General features: G+C 46.9%; 1 protein-coding gene across 1 annotated transcript in view; it reads right to left on the bottom strand.

Moving 5' to 3' along the window:
* Positions 1-1408: 1408 nt before the first annotated feature.
* The window catches only part of noc (no ocelli), a 184768-nt gene continuing 166439 nt past the window's right edge, over positions 1409-19737 (bottom strand). The window contains exon 5 of the transcript XR_011507976.1: positions 1409-1544. The gene's annotated coding sequence lies outside the window, so the exon portion shown is untranslated. The remainder of the gene's footprint in view (positions 1545-19737) is intronic.

Genomic DNA, 19737 nt, shown 5'->3' with positions numbered 1-19737 from the left:
GACGTGCATTATACACGGCGGAAGCAGTGGCGGCAAGCAGCCTGTATATAAGCCTCGCTCGGGGCACAATGATGGTCGAGCAGTTACAGTTGCCCCCCGCCCACCACCTCTCCCTGCGCCTCCCAGTCGTTGCCGTGTCCTCGGCAAAACTAGGGCGGACGCGAGCGCGCGGAAGCGAACGTGACAAATGAACCCTGTGGTTTCGGGGTCCAGTTCACGAGCTGTCCTCGGGCTCATGAATCACCGAGCATCTTTCATCGTCCGCGAAGGGCGCTGCCCTCCCATGGTCACTCCTTGATCGCCGGGTTCTGGGACAGCAGCGAGTCGAGCCGGGAGCCCCTGCTCTGCTGGCTTTCATTTCTATCATTCGCACCGCTAAGGGGGTGCCTCGGCATCTTACGGCCTAAACTCTATTGCGGCCAGCTGGGACTCATTACTGTTTCGGTTAAAGTACGAGTTTGTACGCACAGACCTGTATACGACACTGGCGGCAATCTCCCCCTAATTAATAAAAGGAGGCTTCGTAATGTTCCGAAATAATCGTGTCCGTACAGCGCCCCCTGACTGTCATATTCTGTGTAGCTAAGCGGGCGCTTTCTTCTTCCTTTTCATTTTACAGCGATAGTTGTTAACCGTACGTCATCCATTTTCGACGTATTCTGCTGCAGGTATCAGCATGTTTCCTTAGCACAAGTGGTTACCATTAAAGGAAACTGTATTTATCCCAACGCGGGACCCGATTCTTGTTTACGACGTGTCAGCTGTAGTTCCGTCGTCTATACGAGCCTTAATCGTCGCTGTCGTCATCCTTGTTCCCTTGTTGACAGCTCAGCTAACGTTGTTTTGGGCACATGGCCGCGTGGTGTGGCAATAATCCATCTCTGTGTGCGTGCGCGTCAATTTAAATTTTGCCTTTTTTCCTGCCTTTTTATAGCCCCCCCTGCCCCCCCTATCTATATCTACAAGTGCAAAGTAGCCGTAAGGGCGCAACATGGTTAGCCTATCTGTCTTTGCGTCTCCTCTATTCCTATGTCTTACAATTTACAGAGAATTTCACCTTGCTTTCAGCTCAGCTGTAATGTGTTTCACAGGCTATTTGGTGCTGTCATCTTTGGACGAGCTCATCGCGATAGTGAATTATATAATCGCTGAAATGTTCCCTTACGTAGACAGGAAATAAATTCACCACCAAGTTGCAATATTAGGTTATTTTAAGCCACACGTTATTCAATATGTTTGTGGCATACCAGCGCTTGTGAGAGAAGATCTGGCTCCTGATGTCACCAGGCCAACTGTGGGACAAATATTTGTCCCGGCAGGGTATAGCAGGAACAGTCCCGCAATGTTCAGGACTGTTGACCAACCTATTCCTGGCCCATGGTGAAAATTCCTCGGCAGCCTGTGAAAATGAAATCACTACCATATACAGTACTTTAATAATTCGAGCACTGCAGCAACATGTCACCTCCCAGACGGCTTGATACGCAATCGTAGAACAAGCATATAAGGCTTGCCAGGCTGTAGACGGTAGAGTACTGGTTTACCTGCGAGCAAGAGAGAGATGGAAACAGAAGAAAGTCAGTGAGGCTATTCTGAAATAAGTCCGGTTTGCTGCCCTAAAAGGGGGAAAGGGATAGATAGGAAGGGAGACAGATGGGAATGTAGTATAGCGCTCTAGCTGGTCTTTAGCGCATACGGCCATTGTAACCACAGTCCTCATATCATTCGTTGTTACTATGGCCAGCTGTCTGTCTGTCTGCGTGGTACAGAGCACTTGCGCCTCCCTATAGCGTGGGCAGATGCGCACAAGATGTGCAATTGTCGCAAGGCGGCCGCACGTGTCACATGTATGCCTGTGAGCCCACCCAATAAGAAACGAATATGACTTGATAAGCACGACACCAAGCCGCAGATGGTACAAAAGAGTTTCTTGGCATCTTATTAGTCCAGGCGGAAGACAAGTTTTCAAGTCACGAGCCAGTGAAAATAGGCGACTGATCATGAAACTCGTTGAGTTCCATGTATCATGGAGCAAAGTAAAACAACTTCGCCTCGTCTTGAGAGTGGAATCGAAACAGATCGGCTATGTCGCGCGCACAAAAATTTTGCAGCAATAAAGTGGCACCTGAAGAATAAATTTAGGTGCTGCTCAAAGAGCAGGAAACTCCACTGCCATAGAACTTATCAGAAGGGATGTAATTTCACTGATTTCAGCATATATTGATGGCATTACAACTGCTCATTTCGAATTTATATGATCGTAAAAAACTGTCAGTATATGCGTACAGACGGGTGTTGTACACCTTGCAGTGAAACTGTAGTGTTTGCTCGTTTCAACGATGCTAGCGGAACTCCAACTTTGTTCTGATGCTAAAAGTAGCGAAGTATACAAGGACAATGGTGGCGTTCAAAAGAGTGTAAAACGTCATGACAAGCCGGCATTGGACTGTGCGATGATGTTGGCGTATGTTGTACACGGCCTTATTCTAGGCAGAAACACTGAAGGGTTCGGCGATGTCCGAGTAAGTTGTGTAATATGGGTTCTAAGAACGTGCAGTGAAATGTACGTCGGGATCTCGTGATCACGAGTGACTGTTGCGGTAGCCGCTGTTGGCGATTGCATCAAGAGTCAAAAGCAAGTCTCGAGTGCACTTGAGCTCAGACACTGTGTAATTTACGAAAGTTGGTCGCACAAGTGTTTCCCTGCACATGTGTACTATGTCTGAGGAAGCCCAGAAAGAGTGCGCGGTGCAGCTGCATCATCGATCTCACTGATGAGTCCCAGGACTACCAGCCGATAAATGCGAGTTAAACAATCGATTGGCGTCAGCCTCTTTAAAGCGAGGCTTTCTTTGCCTATACCTTACAGGGTGACCAGTCCTATACCGTGTGTGACCTGTACTGTGTGCATTCTGCTTTATTCTTTGAGATTTGTCATCTTACTCTTTTTTTCATCTTTCCGATCCCCTTCTTCCTATCGTCCATTTCTATGTTTCTGTCTCTTCCTTTCTGAAGAGTAGACAGTCGTTGTGCCCCGTCCGGAAGTAGTGTCCAGCCTGCTCCTCGCTTTCCATTTCCTGTTAAGTGTATATGTTTTCAAAACAATTAATAATAATAATAATAATTATTATTATACTACTACTACTACTACTAATAATAATAATAATAATAATAATGCATTTGGCATGGCAGCCGCCCTCTGCTGGTTCGGTTGGTGTGTGTGTATATATATATATATATATATATATATATATATATATATATATATATATATATATATATATATACACACACACAAACACAGTGAAGTAGACGCGCGTATGAAGCGGTTTATTGACCCCGGCCGCAACGTCAATAAACCGCTTCATACGCGCGTCTACTTCACTGTGCATATTTACCCGGACCCAGAACTGCTTTTTTTCTGGTATATATATAGACGAGAAAAAGGGGGTTAACCGAGGGACCTGATATTTATTAGTCATATGATGAGAAGCCAACAAACACTGACACCAAGTACAACATAGGGGAAATTGCATGTGCTAAATGAATGAAATAAAGTAATGATTAATTAATGGAAATTAAAGTGGATGAAAAAACAACTTGCCGCAGGTGGGAACCGAACCCGCAACCTTCGCATGTCGCGTGCGATGCTCTACCAATTGAGCTACCGCGGCGGCGTTTCCCCATCCACTTTCTTGGGTATTTATGTGTACTAGTAGAACCCTGGGAGTGTTAGCCAGCGCCCCCACTCAGACCTTGGCGGCGGACGTGGAACGTCTTTTTTGCCGCAGGCGGCACGAGAACGTGATCTTTTCGGGTGAAGGCAACTGGTCAATAAACCCACATATGCTACCTGAAGGCATCAATGTTGCCGGATTCGAGACCCTCGTTATGTAATAGACGAGAAGAAAGGGGGTTAACCGAGGGACCCGATATTTATTAGTCATATAATGAGAAGCCAACAAACACTGACACCAAGTACAACATAGGGGAAATTGCATGTGCTAAATAAATGAAATAAAGTAATGATTAATTAATGGAAATTAAAGTGGATGAAAAAACAACTTGCCGCAGGTGGGAACCGAACCCACAACCTTCGCATGTCGCGTGCGATGCTCTACCAATTGAGCTACCGCGGCGGCGTTTCCCCATCCACTTTCTTGGGTATTTATGTGTACTAGTAGAACCCTGGGAATGTTAGCCAGCGCCCCCACTCACAGACCTTGGCGGCGGACGTGGAACGTCTTTTTTGCCGCAGGCGTCACGAGAACGTGATCTTTTCGGGTGAAGGCAACTGGTCAATAAACCCACATATGCTACCTGAAGGCATCAATGTTGCCGGATTCGAGACCCTCGTTATGTAATAGACGAGAAGAAAGGGTGTTTGTTGGCTTCTCATTATATATATATATATATATATATATATATATATATATATATATATATATATATATATATATATATATATATATATATATATATATATATATATATATATATGTATTCTATGTGATACGAGAGAGCTTCTGGATAGGTTCTGGTCGAGGATGGTCCCCGGAAAGCGATGCATTCTTTTCTTTTGGAACGTTTGAACGTTCATTCGTAGGGCCTACGATGCCATCAATGTGCTCGTGAACATTCGGTCACTGAAGCTGCATCCCTTGTCAGCGTATATACCTTCGTCACGGTCTTTTGTAGTCTCACTCGAGTATGAAGGCGTATTACAAGATCGGCCCATAAATACGCAGAAATTCAACTCATCCCATTATCACCAATGGACACGAAACGCATATTGAGAGTACTAAGGAAGGACTTGTGTATGTCAACCTGGTTTAATGAAAATACTAAGGAATCAATTCTTTACGAAGTGGACCCTCAACTCATATACCAGCTGGATGTAGAACTTTCGAAAAGTATCGAGACACTAATTCACCGACTGCGCATTTGGATAGCATACACCAGACATTTACTACATCCCATAAAACGGGCTTCTTCCCCGGCTTGCTCCTGTGGCCACGACGATGAGGATGTTCGCCATCTACACCTCGAATGCCCCATATACGCGACGCAAACACGGCAGCTGGAAGGAGAGCTACACTCCACTTATCCTCACCGACCTTTCGCACTCGCAAAATTACTCGGTCTGTGGCCATCGAAAATAGCACAGCAAAAAGCAATGAACGCACTTGAACATTTTTACGAAGAGACAGGCATCCTTAACAAATACTAGATATCGCACTGAATAGTTGCACAATGTTACTATAACTTAATTGCTTCTATTATTTGTAATTATTAGCGCTTATACATTACGTGTGATGCTTTTTATATGCTGTGCGTGCATTGTTTTAACTCTGAGTAATCCCTCATCTGTTTATATGCTCATCACCGTCTACATCACGGCCACCTGTGTGAGTTTGTGACTTTGTTTAAAAACTCATTGTGGTGCAACTTGCATTTCCCTTTTATATTGATATGTTCATGGATGTATAGGACTGTGTGCTGTGAATTTCAGACCCTATGACGTGGTTTCTTTTCATTTTCTTGCATATATTTTTTATATTATTGTTTCCGCGATGCGAAAAGGAGTAGCCGTCACCATTATAAGGTGACTACATCCCTTTCTTTTATTTTCATTTCAATAAAAAAAAGGCGTATTACCCATGAAGACCATACGTATACGAATGTCGTCGGCATCTATCGATAGCTGTAAGTTTAGGAATCAGCAACTCTGAAAGACGAATGGCGCAAGACTGAAAAGTGTAGGGCTGTACACCTCAGCTTGCAGAACACAATCCGAAGTGTTTCAGAAGACGTTGGTCCCCTCTTCAGTCACGACAAAAAAAAAGATATTTCACACAAATAGTTGCGTATCCAACGGCAAAGGGGAGCGCCAATTCCTATATACCCTCCAAGGTGTCCAATGTGGCCTGATGAGCAACGTTACATTATGCTCCTTTGACGTCTGCGGTCAGTGGTTTAAAGCCTTTTTGTGTTGTGTCGGGGTCACAAGATAAATCACACTGTCCAATGATAGTAGACCATGTTAACAGCCAGCTATTGTTTCTGGATAGACGTTGTATCTTGCGAGATACCATACAAAGTACGTCATGACCATCTTTTCCATCACCTTCCCAACACAACTGCCCAGTGTGGCTGGACGATACAATGTTGCGTCCAATGGAGACATGCCAGACTTCAGAAGTGGGACAAAACGGCTTGACTTCCATTCTTGAGGGACTAAACCTTCTTGTCATGTTTCGTTGTAAATATATAGAAAAAACTATGCGGAATACATGACTCCAACATGTCCTGGAGAGGATGAAAGCTGGTATGCAGTGAGCGAAACCTCCACCATTTCCATAGACAAGAAAGTATCAGTTCGCACATCTCGGGAGTGAAGTGCAGAGATGGTGCAGGATGCTGGGCCTGCTAACCCTTGCGTCGAAGTCTTTAGATAAGTCAGTCTCGCTACGTCTTTGATGAAGAACAAAAGACATCCAAAAGGTTGCGCTGCTTGCTGAGGAGGTGTCCGAAGACCTCGTACTGTCCTAAAGACTTCTGAAATGCGCTCGCGAGGATACCCCGATTAGAATTAGAATGATTTACCGCAACGAGCCTGGAGTGTGTCAATAAATCCCTGAATGCTCTTTTGGGTGCGCCTGGCCGCTATAATATCAAGGATCGATTCAGTAAGCCTGTATGTGCGCTATGCCCTCCGGCGGATAGCTCGACGCCGTTGTGATTGCGCGTCGAACTCCGCATATTTAGACAAGGACTGAAATATGCCGAAGGCATCTTGCATAGTTTTGCTATCTAACTTTCTAAGCTGGAAGTATGTTGTTTTGATGTGCTTCTTCAACACGTATTTTTAATGTTGACCAAGCAATTCGGCGAGGAGCGTTACGAGAACTGCACTTTGCAAGACCTTTCATATTCAGATAGGTGGGAATGAGGTCGCTGCCAACTAGACATCAGAAAACAAATATTAAGTCTAAACAGCTACTATGCGCCAATTCTCGCAGAAATGTCGCACTGTCGGACTGCCGTTTAGACAACAATGTTTCTGGTCAGAGGCAAAGGTAACCAGGGGTCTTTCCATGGTTACCTTTCCATGGTTTCTTTTCATGCTCCTACAAATTGAATGCTGTTCGCTTAGGCCCCCCATGGTCATCCAAGGGCCAGGGGTTGCAGAAAAGATATATTTCAGTTTCTTTGAGTGAAAATGTCTGAATAGTGATAGGCAAACACAGACGACAGTCAAGGTTACGCTCCTACTTTTCATGGTCAAGCAGACATAGTGGTTGTGATAAGAGAGAGTCAGAAAAGGGAAATCGTCATGCATTTTTCTCCGAGCAGATCAACGGTAACTGCACCTCGATGTGCCCCAGTACATACCATCCTTTTCGGGCCCGAGGCACCCACCGACAGCAAACGTGATATTAGCAGGCATGCCATATCTGTGCACCTCGAGCCCCTTGCCCAAAATCGTGAATATGAATGGCAGAAGGAAAATACTGGCTAATGAGGCGATTGACGTCAACAAAAGAATTTCACTTGACGGTCGCATTAAAATCAAGGGCTGCGAGCCAGTTTGCTTACGCGGGAAGCAAGGAAAACACATATTCATTGAAAGGAAATAATGTCATATCCCTCCAGGCATGAGCTTCCAAGGGACTTGGGCATTATAACCAACAAACCATGTCCCATCACGGTAAATTGAAACGGCCGTTTAAGACCGGAATAGTGACAATTTAAGCGCTCCAAGATTCCAAAAAGTAAAACAAACAAAAGATCGGTTCCTAGCACCCGAATAAAAAGTCAAGGCCGGCGCCACCCTCCGTCAAAAGCTATACCTACAGTGGCCGCGAGTGCAGTGGCAGAAGCAGCAGCAGCTTGGTGGCGACAAGTACGGCACGCTCGTTCGACACGGCAAGATCGCGGAGGGCCGAGCACGGGAAAGGGCCCGACACCACGTCGACGAAACAATGGACGAGAGATTAACGACCCAGGCGGCGTCGGTTGCCCGAGGCGTGCGTGGCGGCTGTGCCGTCCTGGGAGCCCGAACCACCGGCACGGGCCGTGGCCCTTCTGGGGAAGAGCAGGGGGCGCTTCGCTGAGGCCGCACATCGGCGGCGGCGGCTGGACTCGAGGGAGACGACGAAAGAGGAACGGTTTATGAGGAAGTGAGTTATGAGCAGACAAGATTAATCGCGCGCGTTGTCTGCGCGAGCCGCCCGCGCGCGCGGCGGCCGAGAGAAGAGCAAATGACCCCGATCGGCTGCGGCTCGTTGGGGACCATTTCCTGGCGCCATTAATCTCGCGTGGCTGCGGCGCGGCCTGGCACTGGCCCTCGCGCCGCTGACGAATTCGAGCGCGGCCGGCCCGGATTAATCTTTCTTACAGCGGCGGTGCACGCTAGAGCGCGGGAAAGCGCTCGCCCTCCTCTTCGTGGTGCGTGTCGGCGGCGCGTCACGCGAGAGACGATTCAAGGACGTGCTCGCCGCCGCCTGTCTCTCCTTCGATGGACGACCGCTCTTCGCGGAAACTGCCGGCTCCCGCTGCCAACAAGAGAGCCGCCGAGGGCGGGAGATAGCGCCGCCAATCCGCGTCTCCTAAAGCGGGATTAAAGCTGCCCGCTCGTGTTATATGGGTCGCAACCTAAACAACGCTGCCGGGTCAGTTTCGGCCTGCTGCCTACAGTTCGTGTAATGTTTCGTATGGTCGCTGGTCCTCCCAACAGTAGTCGCACCGATGAAGCTGGAGTGAGCCAAAGCTCCCGTCAATTACGTTTATGGCATTTAGCCAAAATCAACGCCTTTTTGTCTTACTAACTGAAAGCGGCCTATAGATATATCTTTTTAGTAACATATACCATATCTATATGAAATCGCATGTACACACACACGCGCGCGCACGAACAATGTGCAAACAGTAGCCTTACTTGAGGCATTCTTTTTTTTTTATTCCTCGTGCATCATGCGCCAACATGTGACCACCGTGGCCAAATCAAAGCAAAGAGCTACCCGGCCATTGCCTCGAGCAATGCGGAGTGCGCGTCTCTCGTAAGGATACGTTCTTCTATCCTTGATCCTATCGCGTGTCATTGGCACCATCAATTTGAAGAATTAGGATGAAAAAGCAAAAAAAAAGCGTGGCTAATACTGGGCTCTAATCTAAATCCATGTCACTGCGCTGGGCATATCATTAGCGCGTGCCGGGCACATACTAAAGCGCTCTTTATTTCCTTTTCTACAAGTGAGTCGAATGAGGTCGATCCGTAACACCTAATTCACGTTTAGCTCGCGCACTGACAGCTACGCAGTGCTCCCCGCATGCGCTCTAATATACTGGGACACGCTGATACGGGATTCCTTGTGCGCGCGTGGCCACGCGCGCACGAGCGCCTGCACTGATTTCGCTGTAAAGAGGGGTGCGCGGAAGACCATGCCTCCTTCGCAGCGCAGCTGCATCTGAAATTCGGTCAGGATTTATCGGCCATTCATGCAGCGCGACCTCTCGGCGAGCAGTCGGCTACAATTCACTGCAGGCCGGGCAGTGCACGCGACGGCGGACGGGACTGCTGTAATAGATTATTCTAATCTGTAATTTATGTCGGCCGTCGCGCGATGGAGCCATCCTCATTGTTGGGCGGTTAGTTAATCTCCTCTGCGCGCGCCCTACCGCGAGACACAATGGGGCGATTGTGCACGCGCGCCCGGCTTCGGCGCTGTTTTTGCCTTTCTTCGGGCCGCATGACGGCGTGAGGAAATAAATTGCCGGTTCGCATTGGCGAGTATCTTCTGCTTAACCCGTGTAATACATGGGAGCAAATACGTGCGCGCTCCGTGAACGCTTTTGCGGAAGTGGCCGGGAAGGGGTAGAAAGGACTGCTGTGAGGCGCTTCGCGGTAGAGGCGAAAGCGAATCACTGCCACCGCCACGCATTCCAGTGGCGATCGCCTGACGGTTTTATAATTAGCGTTTTGATGAGGCCCAGAACAACCGGGCCTTGGGCGCCTTGTACGGACCAGCGCAATCGTGGCTTCGAATCTTCCTTGCTGTGTGTAATGACTTGTGAGCCAGCCATTAATTATCTCCTTTCGCATCTCAGTAATTAGAGACGCCGTGCTGGTATGAGTGATTCATGCCGGCGGCTCACGCTGGGAAGGACGTCTTTGTTTCTCCGCGCTGGGGTTCTGCAACGGGGACTAAAACAAAGAAAGGTGATACTTTATTCGACGCTTCTACAGAGCAGTCGCGCGAGCGCGAAGCAAACATCGGGGGAACAATGAAGCCATTTGTCCGACGAACAGAGATCATATATATTCTAGAGAAGCGCGATCTTGTCTCAAGTGTTCCCTCTGTTTGTGTTGGACGGCGCTCTATCCGTTATGCGAGGCGCTTGAGGCGCCAGATGCGCATAGAATTTTATGCTTTGGCTCTTAATGAGGGCATAGGTGTGCCGTCCATTACGTTTAAGTGATCGTGCGACACTGCGGTAGTATTCGTTATTTAAACCAGCTCTGCGGAAGTCGAAGAATTAAGAGCACCACGACGCAGAAAGGAGATTCATAGGGAAGGCGCAAGGAGGCCGGCAATATATGCCCACAAGCAAACAGACTGCAGAGACATGGCGCATATAGTAAACAACGATAGTGAGGTTGGAATGACAAAACGTGTAAAGGTGGAAAATAACGCCGATTATACGCAGCTTATTCTAAATCATACACTTTGGCGGCGGAAACAAAGAAAGCACGCACGCTCATCTATACATGGTTCCAGGGCGCGCATCCAGGATACCATGTTATACTAGAGAATACAAGCAGGAACATCATTTGTTTTTCCTCAGCACCAACGGAAACGGCGAATGTGGTGATGGTACATCTTTTCGAACTGCCGAGAGGAAGGGCGAGAAATATTAGACGTATGACTGCGTGGTGACGGGGTCTCCAATCTATTTCCAGGGCTACTAATTTTGCGCCATGTGTAGTTCACCTGCTGCGCTAACGTTGTGCTACGCAACATTAAAGCTTTGTAAAACTTGTTTCGTTAGTCAAGTTGCCAACAGAAATATAATAACCTGTCACCCTAGTTAGCTTCCCTATATTCACCAACGAAAGAGCACAGTTCCGAGATCGCAGAAATTCGCACACCTGCTACGAACTGCGTCGCATTCATGATTTACATTGAACAGAGTGCACCATGCCCTTGGAGACATGAATTGTTTTAACCATAAAACAACTAGCCCGCAGAGACTAGCTTATATATTTTGGTTACAATAATTGTTTCTTTCCTTGACACTCAGTAGAGTATATTCCCATTCCGAAAGGTACTGTCTATGGTATCGTAGATAGGAAAAATCACTAAGTTGACCGATGTTACTGAGAAAGTACAGTTAGTCGCGCCAAGGCTATTATTAATGAAACCTGCATGTCTCCATTGAGAGCTGTGAAGGAGGTGTGAAATAGATAACGACGACGAGATCTGATAACTGGCTCAAGCAACGCTTGGCGCATTGATAGACATTTAACTGGGTGACGTGGGGGGGTCTGCGACCCGTTGTACGCTGTGCGGTTGTGTTGTTTGCATTTATTTGACCTGTGATTCATAATTGAAGACATTCGGAGTACATGCATGTCAGATGTATATAGCCACGCCAATTTCGGCACTATCTTCTCATGATTTTTATAGCGAAGCTCTATATCGCTATGGTTTTGTGCATTTTTGTTCTCCGTGAACAAAAACTATCATCATCAATTGCTCACACCTCCGTAAGCATTCAGGCTCCCGTAAGCAAGCAAAATATGCAATGGCTCATAGTCCCGTAAGGCAGAGGCTACAAGCACTCAGCAAATGGAAGCGAACAGTGCTTAAATTCTTTCTAATCACGCATACAACATACGGAACAGCATGTCGAAAACTGTCATCGTCAATGGCTCATACCCCCGTGACCAACGACTCATACCCCCTTAAGCAAGCAAAAAAATTCAATTATTCATAGTCCCGCAAGGTTCATGGCTACTCACTTTGCGTGAATTAGCTGCGATGACACTACCCCTGTTGTGGTTGTCGGTGATTTCAATCTGGATGCTGATGATGATGACGCCTTATTCAATGGCACAATCCCACTGTTGGGGATAGGCCACGAACCGGATGGTAAAATGACTTAGAAAATAATGATATGTCGGGACCGAAAAGGGAGTGATTTACGCGTTTCGTGTTGCAGACATATCGCTTGCGATGCTACACCGATCCGGCCCAACCGACCACCCAGCGGCGTACGTGGATCGATTTGACATTATCAAAGAATGTTATTGCACTTGCGAGTGAAATAATGATCGCCGATCAAGACAATATATGGGTGTGCGTACCTTTCGTCACCATGACCACCCATCAAGACAATAAATGAGTTCGTACCTTTGCTCAAAATTTTGTGTCACCTCCATGTCACGTTCGCTGGTCAACCACCTTCAGAGAGTGGAATGGTTCATGGTTTTCTTTCTGTGTCTTCATGGCAAAGTATAAAATACTATTGCTGTGTTCCAGGGAGAATGTTAAGGGATAAATGAGAATATACTTCAGATATGTCCCGTAACATTTTGCAGATGCTGTGCGTACATTACAGTAATGAGCATAAAGCGGAGTAATGTGCTCGTGGTCTAATGTTGCCTTTCTTTTTCTCACATTGCTTAGCGTCGTTATTTTAATATACTGCGCTAGAACTTGTTTCACCAAGTACGTGGATGTACCTACTTTCTAATTTATCTTTTACTGTGTTTTTTTTTTATTGGGGGGGGGGGGGGTTACCTTGCCGCGTATTATTCATTGTGCACGTTTTCACGCTTGCCGTTATTCTTATTTCTATGAGGCCTATCGTAGAGGCGGTGCTGTCGGCGCTGAATGATAAGAAAGGGCAGAGAGAGAGAAGTGGTTCTTGTGGGAAAGGAGGAAAGGCTGGCACTATCTTCTACAACCCATGCGGGAGCACGGCTCAGCGCCAGCAGGGTGGCGGAGATCTTCAGTAACCGTTCACAATCAGTCTTTGTCAACAATCAAGCATCTAACTCTACCCCTGTAACCTCAGGCGTACCGCAAGGGTCAGTCCTTGGTCCACTACTATTTCTAATTTACATTAATGACCTACCAATGCATCTATCTTCTAACATCCGTATGTTTGCAGACTATTGTGTAATTTATCGTAAAATTAACAGCGTTTCCGATAACACGTCCCTTCAAAACGACCTGCGAAGTGTACGGGAATGGTGTAAGCTTTGGCTAATGGAACTAAACGCTAACAAATGTAAGACTGTCTCCTTCCACCGCCGCAGAAATCCACTTGTTCTCTCGTACCGAATTTCTGACGTCAACCTTGAATTAGTTCCTTCCTACAAATATCTCGGAGTAACCCTTTGCAGTGACTTAACCTGGGAAACGCACATTATGAACATCATTTCATCTGCTAACAAAACACTCGGGTTTTTAAAACGCCACTTGCGCCACGCCCCCCAACATGTAAAATTACTAGCCTATCAGTCTCTCGTCAGGGCGAAATTAGAATATGCATCCCCCATTTGGAACCCTCGTCAAGTATATCTCATCAATCAACTGGAATCGCTTCAAAATCGAGCTGCAAGATTTATTCATTCTAAGTACTCCTACAACATCAGTATATCGGCACTAAAAACAGGATCTGGCTTATCATTGCTTGCAACCGTTTTCATCCCGCCAGCCGGCCGTGGCAATTAAAATTTCGTTCCAAGTTGTCACAAAGCAGTGTGTCACAAGTATGTCATTATGTCAGTATGTCAGTATGTCACAAAGTAGTGTGCGCAGGCCTGCTACATGGGAGGTGCTGGTTTAGCGTATAGTCGGATACAATTTTAGAAAAAAGGGGGCGTTTACTCCTCCGAGGCGGATGCGCACGAGCATCCACCAATGGGCGTGCACTCCGGACCGACGTCATGCGCCGGACGGCCGATGACTTCGCCGCTTCAGTCATCTGGGCGGGGCCTCCCCTTTTTTCTAAAGTTGTATCCGACAGTGGGTAAGGCACTCGACTTCTGAGCGTCGGTTAGTAGGTTCGGAACTCACTGCCACTAGCCTTTTCATTTCGAATGCATTGTTTTTTTATACATTAATTTATTTATAGCGCTTACGGAGGCGAACTGAGAACGCAGGCGCGAGCTTGCGTGGCCAAGGAACGCACGGATAACGAAGGCCTCCGAGATCGAGGGGGACATGGCCTTCTCGCCGATTCCCTCTCCCTTCGTGGAACAACTGGCGCGCCAGCGCTGCAGCACGTGTCCCCTTTCACCCGCTCTGCTCCGTCGAGGCGTGCACGTGACGTCGCCGCCAATGGGAATTTAGCTGCCGTTTCGCTGCTTTCGCGTCAAAAAAATGTTGAGCGAGAGCGTGGTAGATCGCTGTTTTGAATGGAGATGTTTCTGTGAAGTGAACGATGGCAGCAGGAAGGTGGTGGAAACAACTTAAGCACGCACGCTTGCCTTCACATATATCGACAGCCCGCACCCAGGGTACTGTGTTACACCGGAGAGTGTAAGCAGGTCATAAGTGACGATTCTGCGGAGTATTCCAATGACTCAACGTAATGCGAATTTCCATTTTAGCTAGTATAAGGGACGAATAACGCGCACGAGCAAAAGTACCCAGACGCCATCCCAAGTCTTCGACACAAGCTGCTGATTTAAACTGCAGCATCGACAGGAATGTCAAACGTTATGAATGCCAGCACACATAGTTGTATAAACTGTGGCACTACACAGCGAAGCCTGAAAGCCTGACGCTGTTTAATCGCATACCGGTAAATTCATACGTAGTTCTTGGATGGTTGTTGTTAACTGTCGCTGGTACATAATTAAAGAAGGATTTGTGACACTAATTTATTCAATATCGCTTTCTTTTTCCACAAATGTTGATTTCCATTGCACGGCATCTTTTGAAAGTTGCACATGCCAACTCTGGCCTGCACGCCGGTGTCAAACGTTGATCTATGCTTTTGAGAGGTTGGCTCACTCAACAGTTCTTCTATTTCTCCTCCCGTAAGGTGTCACAGAACCACACACATAAAATAATTCCGACATAAGCTATCTCAGGACGAATGTTGAGGCCAACGCGATTAGCGTTGAAGCAATGCAGCGACACACTGAATTGCCACCGCCAAAAACATATCATCTATGGGGCGTGTACTGCAGCCGAGTTCCTCTCTCGCACTTCCCCCAGAAACACTGCGCCATATAGCGCCGCCTTGAAGTCCGCGCGTGTCTTAGTATGTTCCGACAAGATTGGATATATACGAGACGGGTTTGATTCCGCCCAGCACTGCATCAATTTTTAAGTATTTTCAAGTCTTGTCATTGAACAAGCGGGACATACTCAGTGGCATATACCCAGCAGCCAAAGTTATTTTAACAGAGGTTCATTGAAGAGCGGCACTTACCCAGAGGCTCCTACCCAGTGGCGTGAGTTGGCGTGATAGAGATTAGATACAAACATACATACCGCAAACTGGTGAAGTTCCCAAAAAATGCTAATCGCATTGAAAGACGACCAGAAAGAAGAGGATGTGTGCGCCCGTGTATTTTGTTCGCCCTTGCCCGACAGCGCTTAAAGATAGGGTGCAATTCTAACTACCACCACTTTTTTTTTTTTTTTTGGCCTGCTTACGGCATGGTAATCCACTAGCTCGAATCAGCATTGACTCTCTGGCGTCATCCGTGTGCCTTGTAAGTCGTAGCAAATCAGATAAATAATGTTGCGTCTGGACAATCAGGTGTTCTTTCTTGTTTTATTAGTTCCGCCTCTCGCTAACAGCAGAGGCAGAGAAAAGTCTGCCACATCAGTGGAAATTCTGTAATATTTTGGCTCCTGTCTATTGAAGATCACATAAAAGGACAAAATTTCTTTTGATATGGGAATAAATAACTGAATGGGAAGTCGTTTGTTGCTAAAATGTTCGACTATCTCGATTAACATCACTTAACATCACTGCACAGCGTATATTCGAGCAGGGTTTCTTAACAAGATGTGTCCAACATGTCTCGCATTCTCAGGGTTACTCATCTTTACTTTTTTTTGGTCGGCTACTGTGGTAGACGTTATTTTCAGTCGTATCATATTCTGAGCCTAACATATCCCTTTCCGTCCTTGTAGCCTACTCCTACAGGAGCCTGACAATGCTACCAAAAAACAAATGCAAATTAACAAGTACATTTGAGACACCCACTCACACAGACCACACGTTACTTCCCAAGGCACAAGTAAGCTCTGCTGCAAACTCGTTCAGGGGCGGCGTGCCAGCCTCTGGCGCGCCGCGCATACCTCGTATAGGATTGCGCCAGTCGCGACGCAGGAGACAAATAAACTCGTTCGTCACCATACATCAATCCGTTTTCAACCAATATACTCTAGCATGTACCATTCACAAGCCTAATCGCCCTTGAACTAGTGTCACGAATAATAAATATGATGTACGGAATAGCCCATTTGCTTACCGTTCAGCACGTATTGGGAGCCCCCCACGTGGAGTACTTCTCTATAACGGCGTTAAAGAAGCATCGACTCCAAAGCTCATTCTGGTCACGTGTACCATTCTTTCATGAACGATATGCGTCTTGTCAGACATATATTTGATAGAAAAGAGGGGGAAACTGCGCTCACTTAAATCCATGCGAAAAAGTCATTGCTGCGTAAATGTCATTGAAAGAGCTACGAGCATGTCCTTGGCTTCTCCTACTAGCAGAAACATGAGATGGACCGTGTCACGAACAAACTAGGTAAATTTTTCATTGGGTTGCTCACTGCGAGTCGTGCATGCGCCGTAATTTGAGAACGAGTGGTCTATTCTTCCCTTAGGAGTCATATTACAAAACGTTTTACCTTCAAAACACGTTCATTCTGATATCTCGCTTGTCTGAAAACACTGATTCAGAGATAGTAAGCGTAACCAATCGCAAGACAAGTGGTTGATACGTAAATGTCTCTTTGAGCAGATAGAGCCAACCGATTTTGTTGTATTCTCAGGAGCCTTGATCCTTCTTTCGGTTCGTACAGGACTGCGACAAAAAGTTATTCGGGCATTATTGCGCAGTTCACTTTTGTCTTTTGCGTTCTTAGAGTAATGATATTAATAAAACTGGCAGGCTGAGATGTGCCCGAGTCATTTTGGGCATTCGTCTTTTTTAACGTGTACAACGAAACTCCGGGTTTGAGGGCCTTGTCAAAGACCTATGGAACTGCATGCCCAGGGGGTTATATTTCATCAACACCGCTTGCCGTCAGTTGTTTCTTACTGAACATGGCTCTTACTTTTCTACACGCCGCCACTCTCTCACCTCATGTCACAATCCCAAAACTCATTCATCTCACATCAAATGCTACTCTGCAAAATTATTGTCCTTACAGCAGACTATGCTCATTGTATTCTTACAGGGCTGTATAGCCGCGATCAGTGTCCTAATGGTTTTGATAGTGGACAAAGTTATTTGTTTATGATTCATTTCGATCCAGTCGTTGTCTACAGTCCGAAACCTAAATGAACATTTACGTACTGCCCTGCATCAAGCTACTGTTTATACATACTTTTACGCTTTATGCATCACTTAGTAAACTTCATTCAGTGACCATGGAAGCCGTTGCTTTTTCACAGACTTGTAGGTTTTCTTTACAGCACATAAATCCCAAAATTTCTTCGAGTCCGGAAAAACGTTTTTGAACGCTTCCCGGGAAGTTTCTTGCTGCTTATTGTTTTCTCTTTCTCTATTTTCCTGTTGGTAGTGCTTTCCCCTCAGAACAGCGTATGTTTACTTCTTCCCACCCTGCACTTTTTCCCATTCTTAAAAGATGAGCCCCACCGTGATTCCAAAGCTGTTTTGGGTGACCGATCGGTTTTTAAATCGCACTCGTTATTTTTCACCATACAACGTACCAGACACTGTACACATACGCTATACAAAACTGTCAAGCGGAAGGCGGTGGTAGGGGCAACCGGTAGTTGCGAAATTTTCAGAAGCTTCGATTTTTTTTCCTCCCGCTGCTTCATGCCGCCTCCAGAAACCTGCATTTCAGAGTGTGTTCTGTGCAGCACCGATGAATCCATAAGCTGGAAGAGGTGTTCTCGCTAACAAGCAACATTTGGTATGGTTTTACAACACAAACAACCTGATTACTCAGCTCATGCGATAAGGTTTTGGTACACTTTACGCAAGGGGTTTGCGCACCAGTACTAAGAGTGTGCATTTTATATATCAGAGAAAGGACGATCAGGTTTTTCAGGCATTTGAAGGGGAGATGGGATCTACGCGGCACAGACCAGTGCAGTTCGGTTTCTCAAGAAGATGATCTCAATAGAGAACACTGCTTGCAGTCATTCGGTTGCCGCTGCTCCTTGAAGAAACATCTTACTGCAGTTTTAGGACGTGGCGCACTCACCCTAAATGACGGGGAAGTACTCTGACGCCATGCTATCTGCTGATGCGCCATCACGAACCGTTTATATCAGCGAAGACGTCGCATGCAGCATCTCGCAAGGGCCACGGCCTGCCCGAATGGGCATGCGTTCACGCCGCCACGTGATCGGCCATGGCTGCGGCATGCTATGTTGCACGGAACTGCGCGTACTGAGCGCAAGCCGCGGCTCCGCGTCGATGCTCCGTAATAGTGACGGATGGAGAGTAAGTGCTGCGGGAAAGCCATTCTTTGGACATCGCTCCCTTGCGCGCGCAGATCGCGTGCGTGCGGCTCTCTCCATCTTCCGGAGGCGTCCGGCGGGCCAGGCAGAGGCACCTGACGGTGAGAATTGTCCTCTGGCCTCCTCGTTTTAGTACGCGTGGGCTCCTGTACCGCCCTCATTTTCCAGCCGTCAGAAGCAACGAAACAAACAGACAAGTACAAAGGCCAGCATTTAACTAAAGTATTGCTCTCGGTAAAGTACACCAAGTACGCAGCAAAGTACCGGGCGTGACGAAGGTTAAATGTATCCTGCTAAAGTGTGATGCGCCATTCGCTGTCAAACTAGCATATTAGCTCGCAATATATGGAGTGTTACCTTCCGTCTCCGATTGCTGCCTGTACCAGTGTTTGTTGCATACGTCCAATGGGAGATCACAAGACTACCACGGCGCTTGCGACCGAAATGTGGATGCAGAGGGCCGTGGGCCGAGCCAAGAGCCAAGGGTTCTTTGTTGTTGTTGTTGTTTACTGTCTAAAAAATGTTAATGTGGTCAAGTGCCAAAAAAGAAAAAAAAAATCCCGAAACAGCATCGCACATATTACTATGGTTCTGATATTAGACTGCACCTCACGGTGTGCTTTCTTGAAATGGCGTCAGATATCCATTGCGCGTCAAGCAAAGCGGCTCGGCTGTACTTCGACTCAAAGTGTCCTTTCTTCGAAGGCGCCGTCAGGCTTCATGGTACAACAAAATATGAGTTTAGCCGCACTCCCCCTTGTGATGCCCTGTATCGAAACGGTTCCAGATGACCACGCCAAAGCAATTAGGACGCCTGCCACACCCCGAATCACCGGCAACACCTTCTTCCAAACGTCGCCCTAGCCTAGTGATTGAGATAGGGGGGGGGGGGGGGGGAGGTAATTCCAATGGCACATTCCTGCGGACACACAATAGCCCTCGCCACAGAGTGCAGATCGTGGTTTTGACACGATCTGCACGTAAAGCCCATAATTTTTTTTTTAATTGCAACTCTTTCTTCGAGGACCCGCA

This window comes from Dermacentor albipictus, chromosome 1 (genome assembly GCF_038994185.2).
Source record: "Dermacentor albipictus isolate Rhodes 1998 colony chromosome 1, USDA_Dalb.pri_finalv2, whole genome shotgun sequence".
Taxonomy (NCBI): domain Eukaryota; kingdom Metazoa; phylum Arthropoda; class Arachnida; order Ixodida; family Ixodidae; genus Dermacentor; species Dermacentor albipictus.
The sequence above is the reverse complement of the archived record's forward strand: the minus strand, read 5'-3'. Positions and strand labels throughout refer to the sequence as shown.